Raw genomic sequence first — 15,229 nt, 5'->3', positions numbered from 1 at the left:
CTCTGTGCCTCATAGCCTTAGAGAAAGCTTTATTCCCGTTGTGACCCGGTTCCGTTCCTGACTCCGCTCCTCCGCTACCTGCCTTGACCTTTTGCCTTGCTCCTGACTCCGATCCTGTGCCGCTTGTCCTGACCTCCTGCCTGTCCCCAACCATGATAGCGTCTCTGGATTCTGTACTTCACCTTGGCTGCACTGCAGAAAAAGTTGCAGCGCCTGTGGAGTGACCTGGTAGATACCACGCTGCAGCAGGCTCTGGTGAAAACCGGGTGCCACTTAGACTCTGGTCCTAGGGTCGGCTTACATCATAGTCCAGAGGATCCACTACCACTGATCCTGACATAACTTTTTTATTTTTCAATGTAGAGAGCTATGTGGCGGCTTGCTTTTTGTAAAACAAATTGCACTTCATAATGATGGTAATTAGAATTCCATGTCGTGTATTGAGAAGCGGGAAATAAATTTCAAACGTAGTGAAATAGGTGAAAAACCGCATTTGTGTAGTTTTCTTGTGAGCGTGGATTTTATGCACTGTGCACCCCAATGACATGTGTGCTTTATTCTTTGGGTCAGTGCGATCACGGGGATACCAAATTTTTATAGGTTTTATAATGTTTTCAAGCATTTATAAAAGTTAAAACCTCCTCTACATTTTTACCTGCTTTTCATACTTTGGTGTAAGGAGCTGTGGGTGTCATTTTTTGCAACTTTTGATAACGTTTTCAATGCTATTTTTTGACTTTTTGCACTATTTTCCGTTACAGGGTTAAACACAGTGAAAAACCGTTATTATATTTTGATCGGGCATTTTTGGACGCGGCGATACCTAATGTGTTCATGATTTTTACTATTTATTTATATGACTTCTAGGCAAAGGGGGTTGATTTGAATTTTTTTTTTTTACTTATTTCTTAGTATTTTTCAGACCTCCTAGTTTACTTTAACCCTAGGTTGTCTGATCGATCCTACCATATACTGTCATGGCAACCGATCGCCTCTCCCTGATGACATCACGGGGAGTGACGATCTTCACCAAGATGACGGCGCACATGCAGGTTAACACCTGCAATCGGTATTACCACCGATCGCCGTGAGTGTTACCAGTAAGTGTTTGCTGCAATATGCAGCAAATACTTACCGGCTATGGAGAGGGCTCAGCCCATGAGCCTTCTCCATGTACCCGCAGCCAACGTGTGACGTACTATAACTTCACTGGTCGGTAATATTCTGTGCCACTGTGAAGCTGGAAAAAAAATTCCAAAGGTAGTGCAGTTGGCATAAACAGTACAGTTGCATCATATTCTCATGGGCCCGTTATAGGGTTCATCTCCAGAAATAATGGTTTTAAATTTTTATAGATTGGATGATGCGGCGATACCTAACATGTGTATGATCTTACTTGTTTATTTATTTTTATATGTGTTCTAGGGAAAGGGGGTGATTTTATTTTTATTTGTTTTTATATTTTTTAAAAAAACTTTTATTAAATTTTGTTTTACTATTATTTCAGACTATGGTACTTGAACACTAGGGCAGTGATGGCGAACCTTTTAGAGACCGAGTGCCCAAACTGCAACCCAAAACCTAATGACTTATCGCAAAGTGCCAGTACGGCAATTTAACCAGAAAACTGACGGTTTAGTTTAGAATCAATTTACACAGGACTGTCTGAGCTCGGATTCCAGCAGTCCTATACACACTGAAACGCCACTTTTACACCATTTTACATCACATAAAAGAGTAATAAAAAGTTATCAAAAGGTCACGCAGTCCTAAAAATGGTAGCAATGAAAACAACGGCTCATTAAGCAAAAAAATCACCCCTCCCCAGCTCCGTGAACTAAAGTTATTAGCGTCACAAGATGGCGAAACTATTTTCTTTTTCGTACACTGTTTTAATTATAGAAAAAGCATTAAAACACAATAAAACCTACAAATCTGGTATCACTGTGATAGGACCGAACCAAAGAATAAAGGAGACAAATGATTTGGAGCAGCAAAAGTATTAAATTCTACAGCTTCCCAGTACACGACATGGAATAATAAATGACAAGTAAAATATGTTACGCAAAATATAAGCCCTCACACAGGTATATATAAATGCACATATAAATTTATAATATAATATGCATATACATAAATACATACATAAAAATACATATGTTACTTACTCTTGCTCAGGTGTCTGTTGTTCCAGGGGGGGGATGCAGCATCTGGAGTTCTGGGCAGTTTGGTTATGAGGCATGAGTTCCAGGGGAAAGGGTGATGGGGGGGGGGGGCAGTGACCGGAGTTGAGCGGGGGGGGGGGGCGGTAGTGAGAGCGTCCGGAGTTCTTGCGGGGGGGGGGGTTGAATTGCGATAGCGGGCAGAACAGGCTGGGGTTCGGGGGCAGGGGGGGGGTGTGATTGTGGTAGTGCTTGTGGCGCAGTTTGTGCACTGACTTTCGGCCCGGTTGCGGGCGGAGTTTTATGGGAGGTGCGGGAGCGGGCAGGAAATCAGCCTTCCTATCTATCTGTGAAAGCGCCGAAGTAAAAAAATAAATAAATACACTCACCTCAGACTCGGCGTTCCTCCGGCTGATCACTGCAGCACACACGGAATAAGGTTCCCCAGCGCTGGCAGCGTAATGACATCATTTCGCTGCCAGCGCTGGGACGCTTACCGTCCTGTGCGCTGCTGTGATCGGAGTGACAGAGGAGGCAGTGTCGGCGCCCTGCACTGTCATGGCTGTTAGCAGTATCGGAGCGCAGCTCCGATACTGCTAGCAGCCATGACAACCAGGTGTGGACAGTGGTTGTCCGCACCTGGCAGTGGTTGGGAGGATGGGGCGCGTGCCAGCAGTGAGGGCTCTGCGTGCCCTCTCTGGCACGCGTGCCATAGGTTCGCCACCGCTGCACTAGGGGGTCTGACCACTTGTGCAATAAACTGCAATACAATTGTATTGCAGTACAGGCGGTCCCTGAGTTACAGTCGACTCCTAGTAACGGAACTCTGCCCACTGTAATCTCCGGTGAAACTCTCTGGATGTTTTACTTTACTCCAAGGCTGCAATGATCAGCTGTAAGATGTCTACAATGAAGTTTTATTGATAATCCTTTGATTCACAAATCCACAAAATTTTGAACATCCAATAACACCTCCTAGCACAACCGCAGTTCTCTCTGTCGGCATCGCAAGGAATTGTTATTGCACAAACGCAAAAGGAGATGGTGATGTATTTCAGAGCACTCCGCAGGCGGTGCCAGGGCGTGCTTAGATTAGCTTGCGGCAGTGCAACGAGGTGCTCTGCAGAGCGCTTAGAACTCGTTAGCTTATTTTATATAGTACAGTTTTGACAAAAATTGATCTGTTCTAAGAAAAAAAATGATACCGGGACAGGGAGTCAGGTAAACTGATTGTAGATGTCCTTCAACTTAACGACATGTGACGTAATAGTCACACGTTGCCTGGCAATGTTTGGAGAGGGCTTACGGGCTACTATACAGAATTGCATAAATTGGAATACTGTTAATGTGATTTACGCTATATTTTGTGATAAATGTCAAGTTCAGGATATATGACACACAAGCACAAAATTTAAGATGCGATTTTTTGGAACACCTGAAAGACATAAAACACCCAGAGGGCAAGAATCTGTCAGATATATCTAAACACTTTCTACACGGTGGCAAAACCAACATCCTAAGAGCATAGGCTTTTGAAAGAGTCCGGTCTCCAAAAAGGGGAGAAGACATTGGTTCCTTATTAAAAATTAGGGAAGCCTATTGGCAATTCACCTTGAAAACGATCTTCCCACAGGGGATGAATTACAAAAACTAATTTATGCACCATTATAAAATATGCAATATCGTTAGATAACTCAACTTTATGGTACACATATTAGTACTTTTGTTATGCGACTGTCAGTTCCTATTTTATTCCTTCATTGTAATTGTTGTTTTTAGTTTTGCAAAACAAACCGGTTTCCATCTTACGACCAACCGGAGTTTGTTTTCATCAAGCTACTATTTAAACATCTCGTTCTACTTCCCGTAGAGCCCCAATCCTTAGGTTGGTCCTGGATGGACCCGTATTTGCTAGCTGTGAGTGGGCAAAAGAAACAAGGGAAATGTGGTTCCCCTCGTTCACTAAACATCAAGTCATGTGAAGTGTCAAGTGACTCACAACCAGGGAAAGCATCAGGAATCCCTGACAACGGACACCGAGCTTCCCTTCCATTCGTATCAATGCATAACCAGAAGAATTGGCAAGACATACTAAGGACATTGTTTATTAATTCGTTTTAAATATGAAAATATTGTTGTCTAATGCTATAGGTTATTTATCTTCTGAGGGTTGTTGGGGGGAGGTAGTGCCCAGTCCGGACAACAGGTGTATAACTTACCGGCAGCCTTCTAGTCATGAGTAAGAGCACGGATTTGTGCTAGAAATGCGTTGATGTTGACCTATATATTGCTTTTGGATGCAATATGACGACCAATAAAGGTGGTATTACTTCGACAAGAGCTGGATCCATGGATTTCTTCGTTTTACAGTGTACACAGTAGCAGGGTTGTATCCGTGCTTTACAAAGACACAGCCGTGGATCTAGTTGAGCTGGAGAAACCTTTTTTCATTTTTTGCGGTGTCCTAAGTAATGCCTACCCTGGCCTTCCCGTCGTCCTGGTACTCCTAGTTTCCTGTCTAGCTTGCCCCAGCCTATGGTGAATGGTTGTGGCTAAAACAGATGACTACATGTTGTGGTTAAGATTGTAGAAGACACATTTCCTGAGATTCAGCTTCTGCGGTTCAGTAAAGTTTTGTCAGATTACTGTGGCTATAACTGTCATATGATTATACCATTGCACAGCATAGCATGCAATACAATTACACCTAATAGAAAAATAGCTGCTTGAAATCACTTGCATGAAATTACCTACCTTTATATTTTTATCTAATGACTAATCCTAAGGGCATTTCATCACTATGCAAACTCTTGCATCCAGATTATCAACATTGCAACTGGCACTAGGCTAAATTTGGATAAAGTAGAAAAATCTTTAAGAGATCTTTCTTTGCTTTGCTTGGATAGAATCCAGTCAATTTTGGCACTACATAAATGGCTCATTATAAGATAAAATATTGGGGTGGCTCTGTAGATACTCTACTGAATTAATAAAATACTATATGTAATATATATAATGTAATTAATTCAAGAGGGCACTGCATTTTATTTAGTAAAGGAGGGGTACTAAATATAATTTTAATAATTCGAGGAGCATAAGGCTGCAAAATAGGTTTCTGAGTTGAGGGTGTAAGCAGTTAATTTAGTCAGGATTGGAGCTTAGGTGCTATTTTGAGATTTGCTTGGTAGTTTTAGTTGACATGATATATATGGAAATCAAGGGAGGACCAAACTGAGCTCTTTCAACAGTGACAGAGAGTTTTTAGTTAGGCCACGGTCTAAATAAAAGGACCTGTGTACAACAGTTTGCAACTGTACTGTCCATTGATCAGTCCCAACAGACAAATGAATGGTGGTGTCCAAGAAATTAGGGGATAAGTTAATGATTTCTGGGGTCCAACTGGCAACCTACTGTCAAAAGTTAATAGGGTCCACTAGAACTCACAAATGGAATTTTGGTCCTCAGTTCTGATCTTTTTTAAAAAATCTTCCTCTCTACTCATGCTTTACTGGCCCCTTTTTCCATGACTTATTCACCAAGCTTTCTCTAAGTCTATGAGCCACAAAGATCTGGCAAGGGACACAGGAAGGGGCTGCAACTTACCAGGGCAGGTGCTGGCCAGCAGCAATTATCGGCGCGCTGGCCCTTTAAATTGTACAGAGCTGGCGCACACGTTCCCTAGGAGATGGGAACGCGTGCACTGGAGCGCGGGCATTGCAGATGGAGGTACACAGGTGCGCCTACGACCCGCGATATGGGTCGCAGGGGCACCCTTGAAAGTACCCCCCTCCCTTCGCCTTCCCCCATTTCTTGGACTGAAGGAACCTTTGAAGAAGACCACAATCCTGGATGTTGTCCTCGGGCTCCCAAGACCTCTCCTCTGGCACGAACCCCTTCAAGTCAACAAGAAAGAACCGCTTCCCTCTGTCTGACTTCATACCCAGGACCTCTATGAACTCATAGACATTGGTGGAATGCGCATCAGGAGCTAATGGTGGTACTTGCCGGGAGAAGCAGTTCAGGATGACTGGCTTCAGAAGGGAGAGGTGGAAGGAATTTGGGATGCACATGGTGGGAGGAAGGTGGAGCTTATAGGCCACAGGATTGATTGAGGATTCAGCACCTCAAATGGACTCAGATAGAGGAACAAGTTTGTTGCTGGGAACCTTCAGATGGACGAATCAAGAAGGTAACCTAACCTTATCACCTGGAGGAGGCCTGCGTCTCTTGTCGGCCTGGGTCTTGGTGCGGGCGGAGGCCCAAAGTAGTGACTGCTGTGTTTGCTCCCAGATGGACTTGAACCAATTCCTCCACAGCAGGAACATCAGAAGGCTCAGACAGAGGAAGAGGTGGCCGTGGATGTCGTCCAAAGATGCCTGTATTACCATAAGAAGATCGGAGATCCGTAATAAAGTCCATGGCTATGTGAGGCCACGGGCAACTGGGTATCAGCAACGGTAGCAGCAGACCTGCTGGGTTGAGATGTGACGACTTGTTATGGGCACAGGAAGCACAGGAACCCACAAAATCTCGAACGTCCTTAACCAGATCTGGCCACCAGTAGTAACAGTAGTCACGAGTGCCCCTGCGCCCCATGTCTCGGATTGCAGGCGCACCCGTGTACCCCGGCCTCTCACTCACCTCTCCCGGCTTCAGCAGTGATCCAAGCGATGTCCGCGCTGCGGCACGTGCGCTCTTGTGTCCTAGGGCGCGTGCACGCCGGCTCTGTAAAAATTAAAGGGCCAGCTCACCACTAATTGGCGCTGGCCAGCTGCTTGTCATTATGAATTCCAGCCACTTTCTAAGTCCCCTTCTGGATCTTTGTGCTTCCATGCTCGAGAGAAAGCTATTTCCAAAGCCCTTTGCAATTATCCTGATTTCCCGTTGTGACCTTGATTCCGTTCCTGACTGTCTCAACCTCCTGCCTGTCCCCAACCACGAATTTCCTGGCGATTCTGTACTACGCCTTGGCCACCACCTCAGACAAAGTCGCGCCTGTGGAACGACCTGGTGGTACCATGCTGCAACAAGTCCAACCTGCTTTGCGGTGGGCTCTGGTGAAAATCGGGTACCACTTAGACTCCGGTCCCAGGTGTCGGCTTACGTCATCATCCACGGTGGTACAGAGGATCTACTACCACCGATCCTGATACAAGATATGAGTGCAATAGATCTCTGCACCCCAGGGTGCCCAGCCACACGAGAGCAATGTCCTCAAGTTAGTATCCTCTTCTGAAGAGCAGGTCGGATATAGGTCTTGCCAGGAGGAAGCTGCCACAGGTCCACAGCAAGAACCAGTCATTCCGGGGGAACAATATGACAAGGAGACGATTCTTCCCCAACAATGTCGGAGGCACGAGAGAGGACATCAGCTTTGACGTTCTTCTTGGCTGGACAAAGCTGAATTAGTAAGTTGAATCGAGAGAAGAAGAGGTACCAGCGGGCCTGATTAGGATTGAGACGCTGAACAGTCTGGAAATACTAAAGATTCTTGTGGTCAGTGTAGATATAGACCGGATGATGAGCTCCAAAGATAGCGCTATTCCCCCAAAGCTAGCTTTATGGCCAGAAGTTCCCGATCACCAATGGAATAATTCCTCTTAGCGGCTGAAAAGGTCTTGGAGAAGAAGCCGTAGGTGAGGGTTCGACCTTTGGGCCCTTTCTGGGTGAGGACCAACGGATGAGGCATCAACCTCCAACTGGAATGGCTTCTCCGTATCAGGCTGTGTGAGAACTGGGGCTGAGGCAGACTTCAGCTTCTTCAGCCACCGAAGGCCAGAGTCTAGGATTGGCGTTCTTCTTGGTCAGTGCCACAATAGGAGGCTGTGGGAAAAATTGCCAGCAATAATTGTTGAAGCTCAAAAATCTCTGTATGGCACGAAGTCCCACTGGGCGAGGCCACTGAAGTACGGCAGACAACTTGGTAGGATCCATCTGTAGTCCTTTGTTAGAAATTATGTATCCCAGGAACGGAAGACTACTCTGATGAAATTGGCATTTTTCAAGCTTGGCATAGAAGCGATTGGCCCTTAGGTGCTTGAGAACTTGCCGGACGTGAATCAGATGAGATCGTAATTCAGGAGAAAATGCCAGAATATCGTCCGAGTAGACAATGACACAAATGTAGAGCAAGTCTCTGAAGAAATCATTGACAAATTCTTGGAACACCGCTGGGGCATTGCAGAGTCCAAAAGGCATTACCAGATACTCAAAATGCCCGTCATGAGTATTGAATGCTGTCTTCCACTCATTGCCTTCATGGATGCGAATGAGGTTATATGCCCACCGCAAATCCAGCTTGGTGAAAACCTTGGCAGCCCGTAGGCAATCAAAAAGCTCAGTGATGAGAGGCAAAGGGTAGCGGCAACAACCAATTGTTCCGGAGAGATAAAATGCTTTCTTCTCCAAAGACATCGGAGGCATGGGAAGGGGCATCCGCTTCGATATTCTTCTCCGCGGGTCAAAATTGGATCAACAGGTTGAAGAATGAGAAGAAAAGTGACCAACGGGCTTGCCTAATATTAAGGCGTTGGGCTGTCTGTACAAGCTATTGTTATGATGTGTGTATACGCAGACCGGATGGCGAGCTCCCTCCAAAAGCTATCGCCATTCTTCCAGGGAAGTTTGATGGTGTGAGACACTGAAGGGGTTAACTGTGGATGGGCAATAATAAAAAAATGCAATAAATGCAGGCTAGACCTGTTTTGGACTGTACCTTGGTGTCACTGTCTTGAACTGAATCCAAAACCCCGCTACCTCAGACTCTACTGGGCCAAATCTCCCACAATGGCTAAAAGTTCTCTATCACCAATAGAGTAATTTCTCTCTGCGTGAGAGTGTTCGGACCTTAGGCCCTTTCTAGGTGAGCACCGGCCCAGCTGCAGAGGAGGACTTACGTATAAACCCTCTCCGCAGGTTCTCTTTAATATACTCTGACATGGCAGCGATCTCGGGTAAAGAGAGAGGGTACACCCGACGCCAGAGAAGAGGTACCCGGCAACAGTTCAATAGGGCAGTCGTAGGGACGATGTGGTGGCAATGTCTCTGCCTGTTTCTTGGAGAACAGGTCAGCAAAGTCCCTGTAACACGTTGGTAGGCCCTCCAAAGACTTGGGCATCATGGAGGAGGCCAAGACGGGTACTGGTAAAGAAGCCACCATGCAGCGGGACTGACACTCTGGGCTCCAACAAAGAATTTCCCCTGTCATCCAGTTGAGAACAGGTGCAGGAGCTGCAGCCACGGAAGACCCTGCAGGAGAGACGAGGTGGAGTGTGGCAGCACGTAAAAGGACAGTTTCTCCTTTTGCAAAACACTGACCTGCAGGGAGATTGGCTCAGTGTGGTACCGGATAGGAGAGGATTTGTCCCCTGACCGAGGAGATGACCAGAGGCTTCTCGAGAAGGACCACAGGGATGTGATGCCGGTAGACCAAAGCGGCATCCATGAAGTTTCCTGCAGAACCGGAGTTCAAGAAACCACAGACCTGGATCTGGGTGCAGGTGCCAATGCTGAGAAGCACAGGAATATCAGGTACGGAAAAACTTTGCTTGCACCCAGGGACGCTTCTCCCAAGAACCCTAGGTGCTGGCGTTTCCCAGACTTTGGGGGTGGACAGGACAAGACCCAATGAAGTGCTCAGGAAGGGCACAGTACAGGCAGAGTTTCCCCTGACGTCTTCAGGAACGCTCCTGGGAGGCAAGTCCACCTGTATAGGCTCCTCTGCAGACAGTACAGCTGGAAGCAGCCTTTGGAAAGCAAGAGCCAGGCGAAGTAGACGTCGTGGAAGGACTTGGGGTTGCTTGTGATGTAACTCTTCGGCACGCTCCATAAACCGCACGTCAATCCAAGTTCCCTTGGCGCAGATTCAGCAGCGCAGTCTCAGCAAAGGAGGCCCATGCAGGTTCTTCGAAAACAAACCGGAATTCTGCCAGGAATTGCGCGGCAATCTGCTGGGATTGCTGGGCCACAATAGTGGTAAGATTGGACCGAATAGGTAGCGGAACCTCGGCGGGATCCATGCCCGGATCTTACTGTCTGGGTCGGATGTAGTAGATCCACCGTGGACGATGACACAAGCTGACACCTGGTCTTCACCAGAGCTTGCCGCAAAGCAGGATGGACTTGCTGTGGCGTGGTAACACCCGGTCGTTCCACAGGCGTGACTTGTCCATGGTGGCAGCCAAGGTCAAGGTACAGGAACGGCAGGAAATCTCATAGTCATCAATTGCTGCAACATGGCGATGACTTGTCCTAGCTGTTCACCTTGTGCGGCAATTTGCCGGGATTGCTGGACCACGATGGTGGTAAGATTGGACCAAATAGGTAGCGGAACCTCGGCAGGATCCATGGCCGGATTTTACTGTCAGGATCAGTGATAGTAGATCCTCTGAACCACTCCGGACGATGACACAAGCTGACACCAGGGATCGGAATCTAAGTTGCACCCGGTCTTCAGCAGAGCTTGCCGCAAAGCAGGATGGACTTGCTGTGGCTTGGTAACACCCGGTTGTTCCACAGGCGTGACTTGTCCGTGGTGGCAGCCAAGGTCAATGTACAGGAACGGCAGGCAATCTCATAGTCGGTGACAGGCAGTAGGTCAGGAAGTGCAACATGGGATCAGAGTTGGGGACGAAGCAATAGGTCAAGGCAGGCAGCAGAGGAGCGTAGTCAGGAATGGAACCAGGGTCACAATGGGAAATCACAATAATAGCGCAGGGTATCAGGCAAAGCTTTCTCTAAGGCAAAAGGCAAGAAAGATCCAGCAGGGTGTGATGGGAGAGGCAGGCCTTCTGGGAAATGGCAAGCACCAATTAACGGTGCGCTGGCCCTTTAAATTTCCTGAAGCCAGCGGGCACACGCCCTAGGAGACGACATGCGCACACAGGCCGCGGGCGGGAATCCAGAGTGGGGACAGGTAAATCGCACCTGCACCGCGCCAGTGGGCACCCAGGCGCACCGGTGAGCCTGCACCTGTGACAGGCAGATAATGGCAAACCTGCAAGAAAACATAGTAGGAAGGAAAATGCCGTCCAATTTTGTGTTGCACAGGAAGATTTCTTGCATGTAGCTTCAGAACTGAAAAAAAATTTACAGAATTTCTGAAAATATAAAAGTGAGCGGCACAATATTACTTTTATAGTTGTGAAGGAAACCACGACGATTCAGACCCCTGAAGGGCACGCAAGGTCACTTAGTTATCCTTTTATAGACACTCCCAGAACGCACAGGTTCTGAGAGGCGCAGGAAGTGATTTAAAGTTGTCCACACAACTTTCAGATATGGCACAACAATAAATCACAGCCCGAAATGGCTATAAGATCCCTCTCACTAGCCTCAGTGAGACAGAATATTATCAGCCCTGAGCTGCCACCAGTTGTCCTTTAATATTAGCCCAGTCTGTAACGGGATTCTATAGGGTGAGGAACCAACCCGGTAGCATGTATATATGCGAGACTTGGACGTGGGGATTCGTGGTTCGAGATAAAAGAGCAACACAGATTAGATATTATATTAAATTGCCTTAAGGGCATACTAGAAAAACAATATAGACAAAATACATGGTAGCACTAGAAGTAACAGCAGTTCAGCAAGTTAGTTACCTTTGTGTGTGGTGGGCCTATTGGAACCAGATAGTCCAAACTTTAAGATCCTTCTCTGCTCTTGATGTTACAATGGTTCCCAGACAAAGACAATGCCGCCATATAGGTGCCTGCTTATATCAGGTGGATTCAGGTGGTCATGGGTCCCTCCTATCTGGTACTACAACCAGAGCCATTAAGAAGCCATAGTTTCTCAAGGGGAAGTTGTAGGGTCATGGTTCTGGTATCATTGGATCCGAGTGAATCCCTGGATCGCATTGATACCAAACCTCTGCTGGCAGATATTGATATCTCTGGAATCGAGTATTCCAGAGTCCCAGAATTTGGACTATTATGATCTCCTGAAAATAACAACCTAAAATGTATTTGTTCTTCTGGTGAGATGGACCCCTAACTGTCCCTATTCAACTTAGTGGTTTAGGAGTTTTTATGGCTCTTTGAGACTTGGAGGGGGGGTGCAAGGAGACGATCTGACTGCAGAGGTCTATTGAAGCACGAACACATGCTGTGTGATCGTAAACAACCTAGCTCAATTAGGCCAATTAAGAGGAGGCTGGCAGAAGGTGAGGGATAAGGGTGGCTTGATGAACAGGACAATATCTGGCCTGTGAATCTCCCTTGTACCTGTATGTTTATCACAATAGTAAATAATAGCGATGAAAATTTTTTTACCGATAAATTCAGTGCTGCAGGCCTTCATTCACTTTGGAACGGCAGAACATTTTTGCAGTCAGTGAAAACTGAAAAATTAGGCTGCCAGTTTAATAAGGGTTGTCTCATAATTAAGGAAATTAGCACCAGGTGCCAGATTAACACCAATTACTTTCCGGTATCTTAAGGTATTCTCTAATGATCAGTGTTCTTTTTCAATTACATTTTTTTTCTTTGCTTTAGAATATATACAATTTATGAAATAAGCTTAGAATGCTGCTATTTTACTCTTGTTAGGATATATTCACATAGGACTACACAATGACCTTGACATTTAGGACATTTTGTTCTCTTGTTTTGATCTCCAGTGTTATATGTTATATAATTTTGGACTGCTAGAATGCAGCAGATAACTGATGCAGTTTATTATTGCAGTTAACTGATAACTTAATTATTGTAGTTCTTTGTAAGGGTGCGGTCACACGTTGCGTTTACTGCATGCTTTTAAAAACGCATTGGAATAGCTGAAGAGTGATTTGCCTAATTGAACAGCTGTTTACAAATGCTAACGCTTGCGTTAACCGTGATGTTAACACATGCAAATTAGGCAAATCACTCTTCAGCTATTCCAATGCGTTTTTAAACGCATGCAGTAAACGCAACGTGTGACCGCACCCTAAGAGTCTACTAACTGAAATAAAATTCAGATGTTTAGGTAAAATGTGTTTTCCTGCAAGAGACATTTATGGTATATCCACTGGATATATTAACCTACAAAAATAACCTATCCCAGGATGTCTCATGCTGTTTTGCCTTACAACACTTCTTAACATGAAAGCAGCACAACTAGGAAAAAAAAGAAAAATAGATATAACAAATTTAATGCTCAACACAGAAATTCCAGCTTTATTAAGGAATAAATATATACAGACATAAAGTGAAGAACAAAAAGATACTGAAGCAGCACTCTGTAAATGTGATTTATTCCACCTTCATGATGCGACTTTTCGTCCATTCAATCAAGACATTTTCAAGCAACATCATTTCTCTCTGACCCAGACATAAAGTGATGTACATTTAGCTTATAAACATTAAAAAGAACATATAAACTAGGACAGTGGTGGCGAACCTATTGCACGGGTGCCAGAGGTGGCACCCAGAGCCCTTTCTGTGGGCACTCAGACCAGGACAGAGTTCACCATATAGGAGCAAATCTCCCTGCTGTCCCAGGCCAGAGATGCTGCTTTCAGCCCTATTTTAAAGCTGTTTGAAACTATAAAAATGTAGAAGGTGTTGAAAGAACTGCAATATCTCTGGAGGTCCTCCTGCTGGACTCACAATTCTTCCTCTACTTAGAGACCCTGGAGAGAAGCTACAATGTCTGAGTCTGAATTTGCCATTCTTTTTTTCAAATGTATTGGATAGGATTGAATGATTGGAAGAACAGGTAGCAATAAGTTACTGCTTAAAATGTCATGTTGGCACTTCACAGTAAATAATTGGATTTTTGTTGTAGTTTGGGCACTTTGCCTGCAAAAGGTTCGTCATCACGGAACTAGGACGTAAGACAACTTAAAAGCTAATTGTAAGAGAGGACTGGGGCACTAGATGGCAGCATTGGACTACTTGCATGGAGATATAGCCCCTGGATAGTATATATCAATAGAATCCTATCACACATGAAACTATACATACACAAGTTATCTTGGCCCAAATATGACTATAATAAACTTCATATATATTAACCCCTTAACGACCTGGCCCATCTTTTGTTTTTTCATTTTTCACTCCCCACCTTCAAAAATCTATAACTTTTTTATTTTTACACGTAAAGAGCTGTGTGAAGGCTTGTTTTGTGCATAACAAATTTCACTTTATAGTGATGGTATTTAATATTTCATGCCGTGTACTGGGAAGCGGGAAATAAATTCCAAATGCAGTGAAATGCATAAACGCATTTGCGCCATTTTCTTGTGGGATTGGATTTTACAGCTTTCACTATGACTGGTGTACTTTATTCTTTGGGTTACCAAATTTGTATAGGTTTTATAATGTTTTCATACATTTACAAAAATTATTATTTTTTTTTTATTTATTTTGCCATCATCTGCTCGCTAATACTTTTTCATACTTTGGTGTACTGTGGGTGGTGTCATTTTGTGCAACTTTTGATGATGTTTTCAATCCTATTATTTTTAAGACTGTCTGACCTTTTCATCACTTTTTATTGACTTTTTTTATATTTTTCAAAATGGCAAAAAAGTGGCATTTTCGACTTTGGGCACTATTTTCCGTTATGGGGTTAAACATAGTGAAAACAATATTTTGATAGATCAGGCATTTTTGTACGCGGCAATACCTAATGTGTGTATGATTTTTACTGTTTATATTTATATCAGTTATAGGGAAAGGAGGGTGATTTGATTTTTTAGGGGTTTTTAATTTTTATTTTTCCTATTTTTCAGACCCCCTAGGGTACTTTAACCCTAGGTTGTGTGATCGATCCTACCATATACTGCCATACTACAGGGGGATTTTCTACCTCATTCATTAAAATATGCAAATCGCACATTGTAATGAATGGGTTAAAACGAGACATGGGGTGTATGTCTACTGGCCTCCTAGGATCCCCCATAGAACCTATCATCATGCTCACGGGTAAGCAATAAATGATTGTGTGTTTAGTGGGAGCCGGTTGGTACCCCCGGTCCCCACTGCACATAGGACTGCATTGAGGAGACCTCCTCTTTCTTACACTCCCGTTTGCACCATTTACTATTATCTATCAGACCGTGCAGTCTGTAGCACTAGTTTTCC

Source organism: Engystomops pustulosus, chromosome 5, assembly GCF_040894005.1.
Source record: "Engystomops pustulosus chromosome 5, aEngPut4.maternal, whole genome shotgun sequence".
Classification (NCBI taxonomy): Eukaryota; Metazoa; Chordata; class Amphibia; order Anura; family Leptodactylidae; genus Engystomops; species Engystomops pustulosus.
This window is presented reverse-complemented; position numbering follows the sequence as displayed.